We start from the raw sequence: 12,388 nt of genomic DNA on the forward strand, positions 1-12,388 counted from the left end.
GTAACACACACCCATACAATGCGCACCACCCCGTGATGTTTTTCTCACTCCTATTAGTGAATGTAATGTAACACACACCCATACAATGCGCACCACCCCGTGATGTTTTTCTCACTCCTAATAGTGAATCTAATGTAACACATACCCATACAATGCGCAACACCCCGTGATGTTTTTCTCACTCGTACTAGTGAATATAATGTAACACACACCCATACAATGCGCACCACCCCGTGATGTTTTTCTCACTCCTACTACTGTATCTAATGTAACACACACCCATACAATGCGCACCACCCCGTGATGTTTTTCTCACTCCTACTACTGAATCTAATGTAAGACACACCCATACAATGCGCCCCACCCCGTGATGTTTTTCTCACTCTTACTAGTGAATGTAATGTAACACACACCCATACAATGCGCACCACCCCATGATGTTTTTCTCACTCCTACAAGTGAATGTAATGTAACACACACCCATACAATGCGCACCACCCCGTGATGTTTTTCTCACTCCTACTAGTGAATCTAATGTAACACACACCCATACAATGCGCACCAGCCCGTGATGTTTTTCTCACTCCTACTAGTGAATGTAATGTAACACACACCCATACAATGCGCACCACCCCGTGATGTGTTTCTCACTCCTACTAGTGAGTGTAATGTAACACACACCCATACAATGCGCACCACCCCGTGATGTATTTCTCACTCCTACTAGTGAGTGTAATGTAAAACACACCCATACAATGCGCACCACCCCGTGATGTTTTTCTCACACCTACTAGTGAACGTAATGTAACACACACCCATACAATGCGCACCACCCCGTGATGTTTTTCTCACTCCTACTAGTGAATCTAATGTAACACACACCCATACAATGCGCACCACCCCGTGATGTTTTTCTCACTCCTACTAGTGAATGTAATGTAACACACACCCATACAATGCGCACCACCCCGTGATGTTTTTCTCACTCCTACTAGTGAATGTAATGTAACACACACCCATACAATGCGCACCACCCCGTGATGTTTTTCTCACTCCTACTAGTGAAACTAATGTAACACACATCAATACAATGCGCACCACCCCGTGATGTTTTTCTCACTCCTACTAGTGAATCTAATGTAACACACACCCATACAATGCGCACCACCCCGTGATGTTTTTCTCAATCCTAGTAGTGAATCTAATGTAACACACACCCATACAATGCGCACCACCCCGTGATGTTTTTCTCAATCCTAGTAGTGAATCTAATGTAACACACACCCATACAATGCGAACCACCCCGTGATGTTTTTCTTACTCCTACTAGTGAATGTAATGTAACACACACCCATACAATGCGCACCACCCCGTGATGTTTTTCTCACTCCTACTAGTGAAGGTAATGTAACACACACCCATACAATGCGCACCACCCCGTGATGTTTTTCTCACTCCTACTAGTGAATCTAATGTAACACACACCCATACAATGCGCACCACCACGTGCTGTTTTTCTCACTCCTACTATTGAATCTAATGTAACACACACCCATACAATGCGCACCACCCCGTGCTGTTTTTCTCACTAATACTAGTGAATCTAATGTAACACACACCCATACAATGCGCACCACCCCGTGATGTTTTTCTCACTCCTACTAGTGAATGTAATGTAACACACACCCATACAATGCGCACCACCCCGTGATGTTTTTCTCACTCCTACTAGTGAATCTAATGTAACACACACCCATACAATGCGCACCACCCCGTGATGTTTTTCTCACTCCTACTAGTGAATGTAATGTAACACACACCCATACAATGCGCACCACCCCGTGATGTTTTTCTCATTCCTACTAGTGATTGTAATGTAACACACACCCATACAATGCGCACCACCCCGTGATGTTTTTCTCACACCTACTAGTGAATGTAATGTAACACACACCCATACAATGCGCACCACCCCGTGATGTTTTTCTCACTCCTACTAGTGAATGTAATGTAACACACACCCATACAATGTCCACCACAACGTGATGTTTTTCTCACTCCTCCTAGTGAATGTAATGTAACACACACCCTTACAATGCGCACCACCCCGTGATGTTTTTCTCACTACTACTAGTGAATCTAATGTAACACACATCCATACAATGCGCACCACCCCGTGATGTTTTTCTCACTCCTACTAGTGAATCTAATGTAACACACACCCATACAATGCGCACCACCCCGTGATGTTTTTCTCAATCCTAGTAGTGAATCTAATGTAACACACACCCATACAATGCGCACCACCCCGTGATGTTTTTCTTACTCCTACTAGGGAATGTAATGTAACACACACTCATACAATGCGCACCACCCCGTGATGTTTTTCTCACTCCTACTAGTGAACGTAATGTAACACACACCCATACAATGCGCACCACCCCGTGATGTTTTTCTCACTCCTACTAGTGAATGTAATGTAACACACACCCATACAATGCGCACCACCCCGTGCTGTTTTTCTCACTCCTACTAGTGAATGTAATGTAACACACACCCATACAATGCGCACCACCCCGTGATGTTTTTCTCACTCCTATTAGTGAATGTAATGTAACACACACCCATACAATGCGCACCACCCCGTGATGTTTTTCTCACTCCTACTAGTGAATCTAATGTAACACACACCCATACAATGCGCAACACCCCGTGATGTTTTTCTCACTCCTACTAGTGAATATAATGTAACACACACCCATACAATGCGCACCACCCCGTGATGTGTTTCTCACTCCTACTAGTGAGTGTAATGTAACACACACCCATACAATGCGCACCACCCCGTGATGTATTTCTCACTCCTACTAGTGAGTGTAATGTAACACACACCCATACAATGCGCACCACCCCGTGATGTTTTTCTCACACCTACTAGTGAACGTAATGTAACACACACCCATACAATGCGCACCACCCCGTGATGTTTTTCTCACTCCTACTAGTGAATCTAATGTAACACACACCCATACAATGCGCACCACCCCGTGATGTTTTTCTCACTCCTACTAGTGAATGTAATGTAACACACACCCATACAATGCGCACCACCCCGTGATGTTTTTCTCACTCCTACTAGTGAATGTAATGTAACACACACCCATACAATGCGCACCACCCCGTGATGTTTTTCTCACTCCTACTAGTGAAACTAATGTAACACACATCAATACAATGCGCACCACCCCGTGATGTTTTTCTCACTCCTACTAGTGAATCTAATGTAACACACACCCATACAATGCGCACCACCCCGTGATGTTTTTCTCAATCCTAGTAGTGAATCTAATGTAACACACACCCATACAATGCGCACCACCCCGTGATGTTTTTCTCAATCCTAGTAGTGAATCTAATGTAACACACACCCATACAATGCGAACCACCCCGTGATGTTTTTCTTACTCCTACTAGTGAATGTAATGTAACACACACCCATACAATGCGCACCACCCCGTGATGTTTTTCTCACTCCTACTAGTGAAGGTAATGTAACACACACCCATACAATGCGCACCACCCCGTGATGCTTTTCTCACTCCTACTAGTGAATCTAATGTAACACACACCCATACAATGCGCACCACCCCGTGCTGTTTTTCTCACTCCTACTATTGAATCTAATGTAACACACACCCATACAATGCGCACCACCCCGTGCTGTTTTTCTCACTAATACTAGTGAATCTAATGTAACACACACCCATACAATGCGCACCACCCCGTGATGTTTTTCTCACTCCTACTAGTGAATGTAATGTAACACACACCCATACAATGCGCACCACCCCGTGATGTTTTTCTCACTCCTACTAGTGAATCTAATGTAACACACACCCATACAATGCGCACCACCCCGTGATGTTTTTCTCACTCCTACTAGTGAATGTAATGTAACACACACCCATACAATGCGCACCACCCCGTGATGTTTTTCTCATTCCTACTAGTGATTGTAATGTAACACACACCCATACAATGCGCACCACCCCGTGATGTTTTTCTCACACCTACTAGTGAATGTAATGTAACACACACCCATACAATGCGCACCACCCCGTGATGTTTTTCTCACTCCTACTAGTGAATGTAATGTAACACACACCCATACAATGTGCACCACAACGTGATGTTTTTCTCACTCCTCCTAGTGAATGTAATGTAACACACACCCTTACAATGCGCACCACCCCGTGATGTTTTTCTCACTACTACTAGTGAATCTAATGTAACACACATCCATACAATGCGCACCACCCCGTGATGTTTTTCTCACTCCTACTAGTGAATCTAATGTAACACACACCCATACAATGCGCACCACCCCGTGATGTTTTTCTCAATCCTAGTAGTGAATCTAATGTAACACACACCCATACAATGCGCACCACCCCGTGATGTTTTTCTTACTCCTACTAGGGAATGTAATGTAACACACACTCATACAATGCGCACCACCCCGTGATGTTTTTCTCACTCCTACTAGTGAACGTAATGTAACACACACCCATACAATGCGCACCACCCCGTGATGTTTTTCTCACTCCTACTAGTGAATGTAATGTAACACACACCCATACAATGCGCACCACCCCGTGCTGTTTTTCTCACTCCTACTAGTGAATGTAATGTAACACACACCCATACAATGCGCACCACCCCGTGATGTTTTTCTCACTCCTATTAGTGAATGTAATGTAACACACACCCATACAATGCGCACCACCCCGTGATGTTTTTCTCACTCCTACTAGTGAATCTAATGTAACACACACCCATACAATGCGCAACACCCCGTGATGTTTTTCTCACTCCTACTAGTGAATATAATGTAACACACACCCATACAATGCGCACCACACCGTGATGTTTTTCTCACTCCTACTACTGAATCTAATGTAACACACACCCATACAATGCGCACCACCCCGTGATGTTTTTCTCACTCCTACTACTGAATCTAATGTAACACACACCCATACAATGCGCACCACCCCGTGATGTTTTTCTCACTCTTACTAGTGAATGTAATGTAACACACACCCATACAATGCGCACCACCCCATGATGTTTTTCTCACTCCTACTAGTGAATGTGATGTAACACACACCCATACAATGCGCACCACCCCGTGATGTTTTTCTCACTCCTACTAGTGAATGTAATTTAACACACACCCATACAATGCGCACCACCCCGTGATGTTTTTCTCACTCCTACTAGTGTATCTAATGTAACAAACACCCATACAATGCGCACCACCCCGTGATGTTTTTCTCACTCCTACTAGTGAATGTAATGTAGCACACACCCATACAATGCGCACCACCCCGTGATGTTTTTCTCACTCCTACTAGTGAATCTAATGTAACACACACCCATACAATGCGCACCACCCCGTGCTGTTTTTCTCACTAATACTAGTGAATCTAATGTAACACACACCCATACAATGCGCACCACCCCGTGATGTTTTTCTCACTCCTACTAGTGAATGTAATGTAACACACACCCATACAATGCGCACCACCCCGTGATGTTTTTCTCACTCCTACTAGTGAATGTAATGTAACACACACCCATACAATGCGCACCACCCCGTGATGTTTTTCTCACTCCTACTAGTGAATGTAATGTAACACACACCCATACAATGCGCACCACCCCGTGATGTTTTTCTCACTCCTACTAGTGAATGTAATGTAACACCCACCCATACAATGTGCACCACCGCGTGATGTTTTTCTCACTCCTCCTAGTGAATGTAATGTAACACACACCCTTACAATGCGCACCACCCCGTGATGTTTTTCTCACTACTACTAGTGAATCTAATGTAACACACATCCATACAATGCGCACCACCCCGTGATGTTTTTCTCACTCCTACTAGTGAATCTAATGTAACACACACCCATACAATGCGCACCACCCCGTGATGTTTTTCTCAATCCTAGTAGTGAATCTAATGTAACACACACCCATACAATGCGCACCACCCCGTGATGTTTTTCTTACTCCTACTAGGGAATGTAATGTAACACACACTCATACAATGCGCACCACCCCGTGATGTTTTTCTCACTCCTACTAGTGAACGTAATGTAACACACACCCATACAATGCGCACCACCCCGTGATGTTTTTCTCACTCCTACTAGTGAATGTAATGTAACACACACCCATACAATGCGCACCACCCCGTGCTGTTTTTCTCACTCCTACTAGTGAATGTAATGTAACACACACCCATACAATGCGCACCACCCCGTGATGTTTTTCTCACTCCTATTAGTGAATGTAATGTAACACACACCCATACAATGCGCACCACCCCGTGATGTTTTTCTCACTCCTACTAGTGAATCTAATGTAACACACACCCATACAATGCGCAACACCCCGTGATGTTTTTCTCACTCCTACTAGTGAATATAATGTAACACACACCCATACAATGCGCACCACACCGTGATGTTTTTCTCACTCCTACTACTGAATCTAATGTAACACACACCCATACAATGCGCACCACCCCGTGATGTTTTTCTCACTCCTACTACTGAATCTAATGTAACACACACCCATACAATGCGCACCACCCCGTGATGTTTTTCTCACTCTTACTAGTGAATGTAATGTAACACACACCCATACAATGCGCACCACCCCATGATGTTTTTCTCACTCCTACTAGTGAATGTGATGTAACACACACCCATACAATGCGCACCACCCCGTGATGTTTTTCTCACTCCTACTAGTGAATGTAATTTAACACACACCCATACAATGCGCACCACCCCGTGATGTTTTTCTCACTCCTACTAGTGTATCTAATGTAACAAACACCCATACAATGCGCACCACCCCGTGATGTTTTTCTCACTCCTACTAGTGAATGTAATGTAGCACACACCCATACAATGCGCACCACCCCGTGATGTTTTTCTCACTCCTACTAGTGAATCTAATGTAACAAACACCCATACAATGCGCACCACCCCGTGATGTTTTTCTCACACCTGCTAGTGAATGTAGTGTAACACACACCCATACAATGCGCACCACCCCATGATGTTTTTCTCACTCCTACTAGTAAATTTAATGTAACACACACCCATACAATGCGCACCACCCCGTGATGTTTTTCTCACTCCTACTAGTGAATCTAATGTAACACACACCCATACAATGCGCACAACCCCGTGATGTTTTTCTCACTCCTACTAGTGAATGTAATGTAACACACACCCATACAATGCGCACCACCCCGTACTGTTTTTCTCACTCCTACTAGGGAATCTAATGTAACACACACCCATACAATGCGCACCAGCCCGTGCTGTTTTTCTCACTCCTACTAGTGAATCGAATGTAACACACACCCATACAATGCGCACCACCCCGTGATGTTTTTCTCACTCCTACTAGTGAATGTAATGTAACACACACCCATACAATGCGCACCACCCCGTGATGTTTTTCTCACTCCTACTAGTGAATCTAATTTAACAAAAACCCATACAATGCGCACCACCCCGTGATGTTTTTCTCACTCCTACTAGTGAATGTAATGTAACACACACCCATACAATGCGCACCACCCCGTGATGTTTTTCTCACTCCTACTAGTGAATCTAATGTAACACACACCCATACAATGCGCACCACCCCGTGATGTTTTTCTCACTCCTACTAGTGAATGTAATGTAACACCCACCCATACAATGCGCACCACCCCGTGATGTTTTTCTCACTCCTAATAGTGAATGTAATGTAACACACACCCATACAATGCGCACCACCCCGTGATGTTTTTCTCATTCCTACTAGTGATTGTAATGTAACACACACCCATACAATGCGCACCACCCCGTGATGTTTTTCTCACTCCTACTAGTGAATGTAATGTAACACACACCCATACAATGCGCACCACCCCGTGATGTTTTTCTCACTCTTACTAGTGAATGTAATGTAACACACACCCATACAATGCGCACCACCCCATGATGTTTTTCTCACTCCTACTAGTGAATGTAATGTAACACACACCCATACAATGCGCACCACCCCGTGATGTTTTTCTCACTCCTACTAGTGAATCTAATGTAACACACACCCATACAATGCGCACCAGCCCGTGATGTTTTTCTCACTCCTACTAGTGAATGTAATGTAACACACACCCATACAATGCGCACCACCCCGTGATGTGTTTCTCACTCCTACTAGTGAGTGTAATGTAACACACACCCATACAATGCGCACCACCCCGTGATGTATTTCTCACTCCTACTAGTGAGTGTAATGTAACACACACCCATACAATGCGCACCACCCCGTGATGTTTTTCTCACACCTACTAGTGAATGTAATGTAACACACACCCATACAATGCGCACCACCCCCGGGATGTTTTTCTCACTCCTACTAGTGAATCTAATGTAACACACACCCATACAATGCGCACCACCCCGTGATGTTTTTCTCACTCCTACTAGTGAATGTAATGTAACACACACCCATACAATGCGCACCACCCCGTGATGTTTTTCTCACTCCTACTAGTGAATGTAATGTAACACACACCCATACAATGCGCACCACCCCGTGATGTTTTTCTCACTCCTACTAGTGAAACTAATGTAACACACATCAATACAATGCGCACCACCCCGTGATGTTTTTCTCACTCCTACTAGTGAATCTAATGTAACACACACCCATACAATGCGCACCACCCCGTGATGTTTTTCTCAATCCTAGTAGTGAATCTAATGTAACACACACCCATACAATGCGCACCACCCCGTGATGTTTTTCTCAATCCTAGTAGTGAATCTAATGTAACACACACCCATACAATGCGAACCACCCCGTGATGTTTTTCTCACTCCTACTAGTGAATGTAATGTAACACACACCCATACAATGCGCACCACCCCGTGATGTTTTTCTCACTCCTACTAGTGAAGGTAATGTAACACACACCCATACAATGCGCACCACCCCGTGATGTTTTTCTCACTCCTACTAGTGAATCTAATGTAACACACACCCATACAATGCGCACCACCCCGTGCTGTTTTTCTCACTCCTACTATTGAATCTAATGTAACACACACCCATACAATGCGCACCACCCCGTGCTGTTTTTCTCACTAATACTAGTGAATCTAATGTAACACACACCCATACAATGCGCACCACCCCGTGATGTTTTTCTCACTCCTACTAGTGAATGTAATGTAACACACACCCATACAATGCGCACCACCCGTGATGTTTTTCTCACTCCTACTAGTGAATGTAATGTAACACACACCCATACAATGCGCACCACCCCGTGATGTTTTTCTCACTCCTACTAGTGAATGTAATGTAACACCCACCCATACAATGCGCACCACCCCGTGATGTTTTTCTCACTCCTACTAGTGAATGTAATGTAACACACACCCATACAATGCGCACCACCCCGTGATGTTTTTCTCATTCCTACTAGTGATTGTAATGTAACACACACCCATACAATGCGCACCACCCCGTGATGTTTTTCTCACACCTACTAGTGAATGTAATGTAACACACACCCATACAATGCGCACCACCCCGTGATGTTTTTCTCACTCCTACTAGTGAATGTAATGTAACACACACCCATACAATGTGCACCACCCCGTGATGTTTTTCTCACTCCTCCTAGTGAATGTAATGTAACACACACCCTTACAATGCGCACCACCCCGTGATGTTTTTCTCACTACTACTAGTGAATCTAATGTAACACACATCCATACAATGCGCACCACCCCGTGATGTTTTTCTCACTCCTACTAGTGAATCTAATGTAACACACACCCATACAATGCGCACCACCCCGTGATGTTTTTCTCAATCCTAGTAGTGAATCTAATGTAACACACACCCATACAATGCGCACCACCCCGTGATGTTTTTCTTACTCCTACTAGGGAATGTAATGTAACACACACCCATACAATGCGCACCACCCCGTGATGTTTTTCTCACTCCTACTAGTGAACGTAATGTAACACACACCCATACAATGCGCACCACACCGTGATGTTTTTCTCACTCCTACTACTGAATCTAATGTAACACACACCCATACAATGCGCACCACCCCGTGATGTTTTTCTCACTCCTACTACTGAATCTAATGTAACACACACCCATACAATGCGCACCACCCCGTGATGTTTTTCTCACTCTTACTAGTGAATGTAATGTAACACACACCCATACAATGCGCACCACCCCATGATGTTTTTCTCACTCCTCCTAGTGAATGTGATGTAACACACACCCATACAATGCGCACCACCCCGTGATGTTTTTCTCATTCCTACTAGTGAATGTAATTTAACACACACCCATACAATGCGCACCACCCCGTGATGTTTTTCTCACTCCTACTAGTGTAACTAATGTAACAAACACCCATACAATGCGCACCACCCCGTGATGTTTTTCTCACTCCTACTAGTGAATGTAATGTAGCACACACCCATACAATGCGCACCACCCCGTGATGTTTTTCTCACTCCTACTAGTGAATCTAATGTAACAAACACCCATACAATGCGCACCACCCCGTGATGTTTTTCTCACACCTGCTAGTGAATGTAATGTAACACACACCCATACAATGCGCACCACCCCGTGATGTTTTTCTCACTCCTACTAGTAAATTTAATGTAACACACACCCATACAATGCGCACCACCCCGTGATGTTTTTCTCACTCCTACTAGTGAATCTAATGTAACACACACCCATACAATGCGCACAACCCCGTGATGTTTTTCTCACTCCTACTAGTGAATGTAATGTAACACACACCCATACAATGCGCACCACCCCGTACTGTTTTTCTCACTCCTACTAGGGAATCTAATGTAACACACACCCATACAATGCGCACCAGCCCGTGCTGTTTTTCTCACTCCTACTAGTGAATCTAATGTAACACACACCCATACAATGCGCACCACCCCGTGATGTTTTTCTCACTCCTACTAGTGAATGTAATGTAACACACACCCATACAATGCGCACCACCCCGTGATGTTTTTCTCACTCCTACTAGTGAATGTAATGTAACACACACCCATACAATGCGCACCACCACGTGATGTTTTTCTCACTCCTACTAGTGAATGTAATGTAGCACACACCCATACAATGCGCACCACCCCGTGATGTTTTTCTCACTCCTACTAGTGAATCTAATGTAACAAACACCCATACAATGCGCACCACCCCGTGATGTTTTTCTCACACCTGCTAGTGAATGTAATGTAACACACACCCATACAATGCGCACCACCCCGTGATGTTTTTCTCACTCCTACTAGTAAATTTAATGTAACACACACCCATACAATGCGCACCACCCCGTGATGTTTTTCTCACTCCTACTAGTGAATCTAATGTAACACACACCCATACAATGCGCACAACCCCGTGATGTTTTTCTCACTCCTACTAGTGAATGTAATGTAACACACACCCATACAATGCGCACCACCCCGTACTGTTTTTCTCACTCCTACTAGGGAATCTAATGTAACACACACCCATATAATGCGCACCAGCCCGTGCTGTTTTTCTCACTCCTACTAGTGAATCTAATGTAACACACACCCATACAATGCGCACCACCCCGTGATGTTTTTCTCACTCCTACTAGTGAATGTAATGTAACACACACCCATACAATGCGCACCACCCCGTGATGTTTTTCTCACTCCTACTAGTGAATGTAATGTAACACACACCCATACAATGCGCACCACCCCGTGCTGTTTTTCTCACTCCTACTAGTGAATCTAATGTAACACACACCCATACAATGCGCACCACCCCGTGCTGTTTTTCTCACTCCTACTAGTGAATCTAATGTAACACACACCCATACAATGCGCACCACCCCGTGATGTTTTTCTCACTCCTACTAGTGAATCTAATGTAACACACACCCATACAATGCGCACCACCCCTTGATGTTTTCCTCACTCCTACTAGTGAATCTAATGTAACACACACCCATACAATGCGCACCACCGCGTGATGTTTTTCTCACTCCTACTACTGAATTTAATGTAACACACACCCATACAATGCGCACCACCCCGTGATGTTTTTCTCACTCCTACTAGTGAATGTAATGTAACACACACCCATACATTGCGCACCACCCCGTGATGTTTTTCTCACTCCTACTAGTGATTGTAATGTAACACACACCCATACAATGCGCACCACCCCGTGATGTTTTTCTCACTCCTACTAGTGA

This window comes from Cavia porcellus, unplaced genomic scaffold, assembly GCF_034190915.1.
Source record: "Cavia porcellus strain 051 isolate PalLab524CR breed Dunkin Hartley unplaced genomic scaffold, mCavPor4.1 scaffold_37, whole genome shotgun sequence".
NCBI lineage: Eukaryota > Metazoa > Chordata > Mammalia > Rodentia > Caviidae > Cavia > Cavia porcellus.